Source organism: Canis lupus, chromosome 31, assembly GCF_003254725.2.
Source record: "Canis lupus dingo isolate Sandy chromosome 31, ASM325472v2, whole genome shotgun sequence".
NCBI lineage: Eukaryota > Metazoa > Chordata > Mammalia > Carnivora > Canidae > Canis > Canis lupus.
Window position 1 is genome coordinate 23,471,807 of NC_064273.1, and position 12,024 is coordinate 23,483,830.

General features: G+C 34.9%; 1 long non-coding RNA gene and 1 pseudogene across 2 annotated transcripts in view; both read right to left on the reverse strand.

Annotated features, from left to right (window-relative positions):
• The window catches only part of LOC112661770 (uncharacterized), a 114,273-nt gene that overhangs the window by 48,706 nt on the left and 53,543 nt on the right, over positions 1 to 12,024 (reverse strand). The gene's annotated exons all lie outside the window — the stretch shown is intronic.
• Positions 1,783 to 2,126, reverse strand: LOC112661769 (mitochondrial import inner membrane translocase subunit TIM14-like; annotated as a pseudogene).

Here is a 12,024-nt window from a genome sequence, read left to right on the forward strand (position 1 = left end):
TTATAAAAAGATCTGAATTTAATTCTTTTTTTTTAAAGATTGAGTATAGTTGACACACAATATCACATTTGCTTCACGTGTACAACACAGGGATTCAACTTCTCTGTACAATATGCTGTACTCACAAGTGTCTGAATTCAATTCTGATCACAACACAACTTATCAAAATGTATGGGGTGCCGCTGAGATGGAGCTAAGGGGGAAATGCCTAGCTATAAATATTTTAAGACAATAAGAAAGTTTAAAATCAGTGATAGAGGGGTGCCTTTGTGGCTCAGTTGGCTAAGTTTCTTTCTACCTTCAGCTCAGGTCATGATCTCAGGGTCTTGAGATGGAGCCCCACATGGGGTTTCTCACTCAGCGGGGAGCCTGCTTCTCCCTCTCCTTTGCCTCTCCCCACAGCTTGTGTTCTCTTTTTCACTCTGCTCTCTCTCTCTCAAATAAATAAAATATTAAAAAAAATAAAATCAGTGATAGAATTTTCCATCTTCTGCAGCTAGAAAAAGAAATCATTTATACACAAATTAAGTAAAAGAAGGAAGTAATAAAGTCAGCAGAATTTAAAATACATAGATTTATTTTCTAAAAAAGTAGAAAACGGACAAATTAACAAACACAAAAGTTGTATTTTTTTTAATATTAGTTAAACTACTAGCAGGAATGGTCAAGGAAAAAGCAACGTAGGAAATAGAAAATCGCAAATATCAGGAATTACAGCAAGGATCTCATTATAAATCTTACTAAGCATACACATGTAATAGTGGAATATATGAACAACTTAATTCCAACAAACTCAAGGAGTTCAATGATAAGGACAAATCTTTGAGAAATAAAATATATCAATACTGACATAAATGATGAGGTCCGGGTGTTATACATAAGTGGTGAGTCACTAAATTGAATACCTGAAACTAATACTGTACTGTACAGTACTGTTTTATATAGCTGGAATTGAAATAAAAAACTTGGGAAAAAAGAGGATTATAAAAATAATTAAAAGCTCTGTATCTATTTCTATATTAACTCAACTGAATTTATCAAAACACTTCCTCCAACGAAAAGTACAAGACAATATATTGTTGCAGCCTATAAATTCTTTAAATAATAAATACTACTAATAAGCAAAGTCTAAGACATTATCTGGTAGTTCTTATCAGAAAAAGAAAGAAGAAAAAGAGCAGAAGACAAAGGGGGAAAAACTTCAACTTCCATTAGTACCATTAGTTATAATAGTTTACAATAGTTGCATTTCTATTATTTTATTCAATAGTAAACTGATTTCCCGTGGAGGCTCTTGCAACTTGTGTCCCACCCTGATCACTCTCATGAAATTTTTTGAGAGTGCCCACACTTACCTTCTTTCTCATCACCTTATATTTGTACAGACTTGTTCTTCTTCCAAGATTTAAAAAAGTCTCTAGAGGGCCTAGATCATATCTAAGTTACTTTAGCTACAAATTTCTTATAAACAATAGTGTTGCCATGAAATTTGAAGTGGAGAGAATGCTTAGATAAATAAAGCTTAGAGGAAAAGTTTCTTAGAAAAGCTTTGTAATTGAATTAAGAAAATGATTGATCAGTAATGCTCTCCCATGCTTAACTGAAAATTTGGGCCTTGACGCTCCCAAAGTATCACCTTCCCATGCCGTAGCAAGAAATAAAATCTAGTTTAAAAAAAAAAGATTTTTTTTTTTAGCTTTGAGGCATTTTATTATAAAAAAAAAAAAACTGGCACTCAGATACATGAACTAACAAGAACTTAAAATTCATCACCCATTTGCTTTATTTTTTAGCTTGACCTTCTAGTAAAACTTTAGCTTCATTGTTTTTGGCTGCTGTATAAGGAGATCCTCCCTTGTCCAGGTGACTTAAAAGCATAATCTGTCGATGAATATCTCAGATTTTTCCTTTATTGGCAGTAGGACTTACACCTAGCATTAATACTGCTTCTCATTTTGTCATTTGGGGTTCAAACCCACTTCTATATAACCACCACCGAATGCAGATTTTTTAAAAAGCCCTTGTTTTATGCAAGGCTCCATATGTTTGATGGCTTGCAAAAAATAACAGCCTGCAAATCCTGCAGCTGCAATGGTCAGTCCAGCTGCTACCACTGTGCTGGCCATGGCTCTGGCTCAGCTCCTCAGTTTCCAGAGCGTGTGGTTCATCCCAGCCCAAAGGCCACAGCCGCCAGTTCCCATGCCTCTAGCAGATTATCATGTGACCGCCAGCAGCAGGCACCAAACCCAAAATGGAATTTTAAATAGTAGTACCATCAAAATTAAATTCTTGTTTTGAACATTTGCTTAAATGAACAGAATCTTTTCTAGATTATAACAGCAGTGTTAAAATACCTTCTTATATTAATGTGAATAGTAACACAATTTTTTTTTAGATTGCTGTTGCCATATCATTGCCAACTGTCTACCAATATAAAGGCCATTCTATAAAGTTATTATTTTTTTAATGCATTCATTTATTTGAGAGACAGAGAGAGAGAGAGAGAAAGAGAGAGAAAGAGAGCATGAGCAGGAGGCACAGAGAAAGGAGAGAAAATCAAGAAGATTCCACACTGAGCACTGGACCCAGCTCTGGGCTTGATCTCATGATCCTGAGATCATGCCCTGAGTGGAAACCAAGAGATGGATGCTTAACTGACTGAGCCACCCGGGACCCCCAACAAAATTATTTTTGCTGTCACTGTGGAAGGAGTATGTTCCTCATACTGAGGAAAACAGCTATACACACACAACTTGTAACTTCTAGGCTTGGTTTTTGATATTTGAAAGGAAATTAGGAAGAGCCTTTATCTATCATACCTGAAGTTTCAATCCTAATTGTTTTTTAGTAGTCTGTTTGTCAAAGGGATCCATAACTTGCTCCCTGTTATCCTGGAATACTTGGGACGCATGGCTTTACTCTGCATGTGGGAAGCAGGACAGGAATGTGAGTTTAGGAGAAAACAAAGCAAAAGAATTTAATATTTATGATACATTCTTTTTGTAACAATTAGTTTTTCTTGGATCCACACAAAGACCCAATATTATCCCTTTATTTCACCTTATTATTTATGTATATGATTTGTAATAAAATATCACCATTAAAAGCATGCTCCAAATATTTATTTTACAAAAGCCAGTTTTATGCGCTTCCTTTGAACTTAATATAATCGCCTTATCGCAGTTAAATCATTATCTTCAGATTTAACAAAAACATGTTCCCAAGATTTTAGTAATTATAAAGAGGGGCGTTCATCTAATCATAATTTTTCCTTTGGCACAATTTCTATACTTTAATATATTGCAATAAATAAAATGCTTCCTGTTATTTTCCATGAAACCATAGGAAAACACAGCCAAATTATCTGAGGATGAACTGAGAATCAATGAACTGCAAATGATCTTAATAGCCATTTATCCTATTTTGTTCTTTTCTTATGCTATGGACTATAAGTAGACCTTCTAAATTATTGCCCAAGGACTGTCATATAGCTATAGTTTGAATTCTTTCAATGATAGGTTTCACTATCAAATGTAGAGAGGAAAACTTTACATTTTGTTATTTTAAAAGCTGTAAATTTAGAAGGATTATCTTATATTAAGCCAATTCCTACCTTCCTTTAATTTTTACTGATGGTTTGTATTAGTAGTTATGCAGTCATTTTCCCCCACTTTTTTTATAAGTTTCAGAGGTAGAATACGGTGATTCATCAGTTGTATAGAACACCCAGTGCTCATTACATCAAGTGCCCTCCTTAATGCCCATCACCCAATTGTCCTTTCCTTCCCCCGTATTCCCTCCAGTAATCCTCAGTTTGTTTCCTAGAGTTCAATGTCATTTATGGTTTGCCTTCCTCTCAATTTTCATTTTATTTTATTTTTCCTTCCCTTCCCCTGTGTTCATCTGTTTTGTTTCTGATGAATGGATTGAGAAGATGCAGTACACACACACACACACACACACACACACGTATACACAATGGCCATCACTCAGCCATCAAAAAGAATGAAATCTTGCCATTTGCAACAACATGGATAGAACTAGAGTGAATTGTGCCAAGCAAAATAACTCAGTCAGAGAGACAAATACCATATGATTTCACTCATATGTGGAATTTAAGAAACAAACAGTTAAGCAGTCATTACTGTAAGCTTGACCTTCTTTCTGGATGAAAACTCTTCCAATATTAAGGACCATCACCCCCTTCCATAATTACCTTGTCTCCATCATTACTTTTACACATTTCTTGCAGCCTCCAGCCCTCACCACACATCCTTTTCCTTTTCCTTTTCCTTGGGATATATGTTCTTAGTACCTCTAGATAATATTTCTATATTTTTCTTGCCCTGATACTCTGTAGCCATGAACATCCTTTAAAGGAGCTTTCCCGTGCCAGTGGTTTAGTGGCCCTACCCTCATTTAAGAGGATGACAACCAAGCAACTTCATTCTCTATCTTTCTTAAAAGAAATGTAGAGTTCCCTTATTTAAAGCAAGAAAGAAGAAAATGAAATAATGAGACGGCATTTATTTTCTATTAAAATAGCAAATGAAGGGGATAAACATTTAATTGAACTGTCCTGAACTTGGTCTTATAAACAAATATATATAAATAGGCACATGGACTCTGTAAATTTATGCAATTCTTCTTTTTTACAGGATGTATTTCAAAAATTCTACGGTACTGTTTCCTATTAAAAAAAAAAAACCTATGGGTAATTCAAGTAGGTAAATTTGCATTACTGAAACATAAGTGCAGACAAACCATTATAATCAATTTTCTTTTCTTTTTTTAAAGATTTATTTATTTATTTATTCAGAGAGAGAGAGAGAGGCAGAGACACAGGCAGAGGGAGAAGCAGGCTCCATGCAGGGAGCCGGACGTGGGACTCGATCCTGGGTCTCCAGGATCACACCCCGGGCTGCAGGCAGCGCTAAACCGCTGTGCCACAGGGGCTGCCCTATAATCAATTTTCAAATTGACCTTTATGATAACTTTCTACAGATCAATTAGATTAACTTAATTATGTTAGTGGAAAAACTGGCAAAGGATATGCATAGATGAAAATAAATAAATAAAATGCCAAAGTATTATCAAGTTAAATGAAGAAATGCAATTTGAACAATAAGCACTTTGTTTTGCACATAATTATGAAAAATGATTATTTATTTTTGTCATTAGTGATATGTTGTAATATGTACAATAACCTCATTCCAAAAAACAATTTTGGAGGAATATCCTAAAGGCCTTAGAAATGTGCACATTCTTAGAAATAGTAATTCATCTTCCTAGGAATTTATGTTAGAGGATAATTAAATGCACTAATAGGTATGTCTGTGTAAATATATTCGTTATGTTATTTGGAACAGCAGAAAATATCATGTACATCCTGCATGGTCAAAATAAGGGGTGATCAAAATGTTTTACGCATTTATCTCATTCAATGGTTATATATTTTCATTATACTCCAATTTCCTGAGCAATGTTCTTGACACTTAATATTTTTATAATTCATTTTCAGAGAGAAAAGACCCACAGGATGCAAAAAGCATTATAGAATATGAGTTTTAAACATTGTGTAAACTGACAGAAGGCACATCATCATATTGATTTCAATATTTGCATTAATTTGGCTAAAAGAAGGCAGACATTTTTTGGGAAATTGGAGGGATAAAGGACAAATTGGAGCAAGGAATGTGGTATGGGTTGAGTTATGTCCCCCACAGTAATACCCAGTACCTTAAATGTGACAATATTTGGAGTAGTAGGTAAAGAGGTAATTAAATTTCAGAGATATAATTAGGATGGGCCCTAATCCAATAAGACTAGTATCCCTAAAGAGAAGAGGCTAGGATACAGACACATGTGAAACAGAGAGAAGTTGGCCATCTGCAAGCTAAAGAGAGAGGCCTCAGAAGAAACCACTTCTGCCAACACCCAAATCTCAGACCACCAGCCTCCAGAACAGAGAGAAAATAAATTTCTGTTTTTTAAGTCACCTGGTCTGTGGTACTTTGTTTTGGCAGCCCTAGTAAGCTAATAGGGAACATAATTACTAAATAAGAAGATAAGCAGGATTGGAATTTGCTGATTATGCAAATCATTATCTCTATATGACAACTGAACTATGACAAAAAACTAGGAGGACCAAATGATTACAGGTCGATGCATTTTATGTGTGCTATCTCTGTCTAGTAACTGATCTTGCTCCCTCCGGCCCAGTTGTTCCTCTGCAATAGCTCACCTTCTACAAAAGTTCAAGGTTTCTATATGCAACAGCAGATTCTGGACACCGGGGGTTTTTATTGCTTGTTTGTTTGTTTTTTAATTTTGATGCTTAGAAAACAAAACAACAACAACAAAAAACACTTGAAAGCTATAAACTAGGTTTATGAGTTTTGAGTTTGAGACTTAAAGTTACCTTCAGAACAGGGAAGTGTATTGTTTGCAGATAATCACTTTAATGGGCTTTCAATTCACAGATAATCACTTTAATAGGCTTTCAGTTATGCAATATTTAAGCAAAGTTCCCATTCTGGGATGTTGACTGTCCAGACATCCTGGCTCCAAGAAACTAAACTGTGCTACTCGATAATATGCAAGACTCTTCATTCATTATGTCTGTTGATTAGAATCCCACTTAGAAATGTTTCTTTTATAAATATGGATTTAGACTGCACTTCCCCTAATTACATTTATTGTTTCTTGGCAAATGAGTCTGTGGTGGTGTTCTAGCATTTGCTCAAGATAGAGAAAGCAAGGATGTTGTGATATATTTGGATTCCACGCTAGCTGACCATAAAGATGACCTGTCCCAGATTGCTGAAGTCTACTATAGAACCCACAATTAAAGATCCATTCATGGAGTTACTTTTATATGAAGTAACTCAGATATGGACAAATTCAGTGATATGTAGAATTCATTTATTCTGATGGATTCTGTTCATGACGTCCTAAGATATAGGCAAACTATATATAGAGAGAAGGCTGTTTTCTATGAAGACAGTTGGAAATGTCAAGTGCAGTTACCTTGGAAAACAGCCAATCCAGAGGCAGAAAATGAGCACTTGAAAAGCAATCTTTAGACTTGGTAAGGGAGAAGGGCAGTGATGAAATTATTTTTGGTAACCCATGGGGAAGTTTAGGTGCTGAGCTCCAGGTAAGAGTGACTCAAGAATAGTTCTCATTGGAGAACACTGAGATGTCTCCTGCAACTTGGAAGTGAGCCAAGTCTAGTCACAAAAGGGCTTGTGCAACATAAGAGCAGCCATAGTTTGCTCTTATTCCAAGCTCTCTGTGTGGCAATTCTTTTTTACTAGCCTCATATTTACTCAGTTTTCCAAATGCTGGAAATGTGACTATGCCTTCAATGGCACCTAATAGCTAGGCTCATTCTTGAAAGGCTCTCTTAAATTAATTAGCAGAGCCTGCTGACCATAGGAGATAATATGACTAATAGAACCAATAGAATGAAATCAAGATTCTAGTGTGGTCTTGGAATCTAAATAGATCTCTGGCCTTGACCAACATCATCATTATAGAATTAGCATTTTCTAGTTTATTGCATGTTATTGGTATATAAGAATCTTTACAGCTTCACCCATGACTTCCAAATCATAGACACAATAGTCTGTAGGCAAAGGCTTTTAGCTCATACAAATCTTTAATCGCAGTTGGAAGTTTGGCTAATAAAGTAGCAAGAATATATTTCTCAATCTTTCAGTGATATACATCAATGTATTCTGATTCAAATATATATTAGTAAAGATTCAGTTGAGAAATACAAACCATATTAAGTGTCTTATGGGAAAAGGGACATAAGTAAGGACTCGGTATCATTGGATGGATTGAAGGAACACGTTCCAAATGGACCCAAAAGGGAAGCTATGTGTTTGTGGCCACCATTGAAATCATGCTATTTTCAAGATTAGGAATCTGAAAAAAAATTCATTTCTAAAGCCTTATTCTAAAAGAAAGGGAGCCGGATCAATAAATCTCTTTACTGACACCCAGGATTGCTGAAGAATGAACCCTGTTATCTCTTGGAACTTACAAAAGATTAGCAACATTAAGAAGTTGCAGGAAGATTGTCTATGTGTCATAATCTGCCTTCTGGTTTGGCTTGAGTACCTCTGCCTAGATGACCCTAATTCACTTCCAATAGCCAAGCTTTAAGAAAGTTTGGAGGCACGGTTTAACCTTCGAATCAATGAAGGAAGATGAAATGGGGATTGAGAGCCAATCTAAATATCAATAACAATTTTTTAAGGTCAAAATACTCATAAATACTTATAATCAGCATTATTTTAATCAAAGAAAACACTTTTGGAAAGTACACAAAAACTACTTTCTTCAAATTGAAATAGTTGATTTGATGAAAATATTAGTAACAAGAAACATTCAAAGAACTTGAAATTCACTCAATTGAAATAGTCTAGGATGTCTTATGGCCTTTCTGTTAAATTTGGAAAGTCAACATTTTTTCATTTAAAATCACTCTAGGAAACAAATCTTGATTTCTTATTTTTGCCACATGTCTCATTGATTTAAAATCCGGGGAGATTTTGAGGAGTTGCCTTATTCAAATGTTTTTTTTTTTTTTAAATCCATGAAGATTTTCATTTAAAGTTTATACAAATATCTTATGTTTTCAATCTGTTTTCTTATTTTTAATTAAAGTGTAGTTGACATAATATAATAATTTCAGGTGTACAGCATCATAATAATGTACATTGTAAAATGCTCACCACAATAGGTGTAGCTACCATCTGTCACCAGTTATTACATTATCATTGACTCTATCCCCTATGCTGTATTTCGTGTGACTCATTTATTTTATAACTTTTACTTGAAAATATTAAAATCTTTATCATATGGGTTAAGGTGAACCATTTCTGCTTTGCTGATAATTCACATGCTTCATAAAACTTCAGCATTTTTAAATGTTAATTAGTTCTTCACAAATCCATAAGGTGAGTAATGACAGTTTTATTACTAAATATTCCGTTTGACCCCTGATATGCTCCATTTTGAGTCACTTTACATTCTAGGCACTGTTACTCTTAGATATCCTTTGTAATATTGTATATATGCATATTAAAACACAACCACACTTCAAATATCAGTGTGTGCTATAATGTGTTGATAAAAATTCTGTGTAATTTTTCCTTTAAATTCCTATATGAGCTATGAGTGAGTTATGTTTAATTTGTCCTTGGTTTTTATTTCTTGAAAATTATCATATAACCTTGGGAGTCCATGCTGAATCAAACATAATCTAGCCTTCTAATACTTTTCAGTTATTATAAAGTAATTTTGAATATCAATTTCATAAGTAACCAAGATCACATGTTACATGTATAGATAGCCAATCAAAATTTTATTGATTTTCACTTTGTGATGGTATTTATATAAATTGATATTCTGTTTTGTTTTGTTTTGTTTTGTTTGTTACCATCTCAGGTATACTTAACAGGCCCCTGAAAAGCTCTTTGGCCCTATTCACTGAGGCTATTATGCCCAAAATCAAAACAGCTTGATCTTAAAAATACTGCAGATATGGGTCCCCGAATACTTTCTGTGGTCAGAGTGTATAGCTGCTCGCTTCTCAGTTTTTCTCTCCAGTTCACTCCTCTTTTCCTCACCTAGGGAGTACACCTGCTGGTTACATCTGTATTGTGGTCTGTTGTTTACATCTATGAATCATCTTCGTTTAAACATCACCACCACCACCCCCCGCCAAGGAAGAGTATATTGAATATTATATTTGTTTGCTCATGCTGCCATAACAAAGGGCCGCAGACTGAGTGGCTAAGACAACAGAAATTTATTGTCCCACACTTCTGGAGCCTAGGAGTCCCAGATCCAAAATGTCAACAGAGTTGGTTCTTTCTGATGGCTGTGAGGGAAAATTGGTTCCACCTCTCTCTCCTAGCTTTTAGAGGTTTTCTAGCAATCTTTAGGATTCCTTAGCTCCTGTTGTATCATTTTGATTTTTGCCTTCATCTTCACGTAATGTTCTCCCTTTGTAACTAATTTCAAATGTCCCCTTTGTATGGGACACCATCATATTAGATTAGTGGCCTACCCTATTCCAGTAGGATTTCAACATTGTTTAGCTCATTATATCTACAATGACTCTATTTTCAAATAAAGTCACATTGTGAGGTACTAAGGAATTGGTGGGGGAGGGGAGATACAATTCAACCCACAACACATTCAACTGATGTTGAATGGAGTTTTGTTTGGTATTTTGTTTGTTTATTTTGTTCTGTTTTTAATGAATGGTCTGCGTACAATAAATATTTATTTAATCACAATCTGGTAACTCAGAAAAAAGAGTTCGTTCAATGTCAATGTTAATACTAGGTAGCCCACCACCACAAGAAAACTCTTGCATCCTATGCCAAGACTTTCCTCCCCAAGCCAGTGCATTGTAGCTGGTGGATTTGGGAAGGAGAAAGAATATAATATCTCATCTTCTTTTGCACCAAAGTTTATGTCTGTTTAGATTATTATATATTTTTCATGCTTGTTGGCATTAAAAAAGAAAAGTTTTGTTTTACTTGTATTTTTTTTTTCTTTCTTGGTTTTTCTTTGAAGATTTTCCAACCACTAAGAATGTTGTGCATTAACAAGGGAAAGCCCAAATTAAAGGAAGCTAGTGGTTTGGCAGTTGGAAATCATTAGAAATAGTTTTGCTAAAATATCTTTCCACTACCATGTTTTAACTTGTCTTAATGGTACTGAATATATTATTTTATTAGTTGCAGAGAAGTCTATGACTACTTACCTGTTAGGTTCAGCTATTATAAGGAACACAGAGGAGAAGATTCTTTGACTTTAGGACACTATTCATTTGCTGAGTGTGGATTAGCTAAAAACCAGTTTTGGCTCATGTTAGTGGAAAGTCACTCAGTGGGAAGAGAAGAGGACAGTGTTCTTATTCTCTTATCTGTATAATGAGTATTTAGTTTCCATGGTCATTGCAAGTTCACATCAACAGCAACAGTGTTGTAAGAGTTCTACTTTTTATGCAAACTTCTGGCAAGCTGTTCTTTCATTTCACTTTCTTAAATGGGACAATTGAAAGCATGCTGATTTTGTTTTGGGGTGGGCCTAGATTCAAATGGAAGCTTGACAATTCTATCAGTTGTGTTGTTTAAATCCTTTGCAGCTTCAATTTCATCAAGCACCAAGTGGAGATGATAGGACTTATCTCACAGTTTTATAATAATGAGGGTCGAAACTAAGTAAGGTCATGTATGAAAATATATATATAGGTATGGTACCTAATTTTTACTCATTAGGGAATGATTTCTTCTAGAGAGAGATATTTGATCATATCTTTCCATGAGATTTTAACAATTTTAGCCCACTGTGTTTTGATAGTTTCTGCTTTCCTATCTAAAATTCCTTTCTAATGTAGAAAGCCTTCTTCCATTATGCTATGAATTGCCATTTTTGTTCTGTGGATTCTGTTTTCTTATTTACAGATTGCCTCTTTGTGATCTATTTCTCTATGTACCAAATACTCTCTTGTTTCCAATTAATTCCTTCTGTGCTCTGGGAGAATTCCTTTAGTCTTTCTTCTCTTTAATTTGTGTTTTCCATAAAGCTGCCTTTGCTACTTACTAGTTCTAAATGGTAATTTTATTGGGCATGGTTAGTTGACTTCCTGGCATCCATTCCACCAAGCCCCCACTGTGTAAGAGTCATGAGGTTTGTGTGTTTCATTCACTCTTCTCTCAGCTCCAGGAATGGAACCTGAATGGTCTAAGACAACTCATAAAATATTATCCTCTTGGGATAACTGGTTCAGGATTAGACACTCAACTTGACTTACTTCAATCAGACTAGAGCCAAATTGTTAAAAGAGAACTTCACCTTCTTCTGGACAGTGTTTAGGGTTTATAAATGTAAATGATGTAACTACTTTAGCTATTTTGTGACCTTGAAAGAAGCTAAGGCCAGACGAAACTCAAACTAACAAGGAGAGAAGCACCCAGAGGAAAATGTGATGCT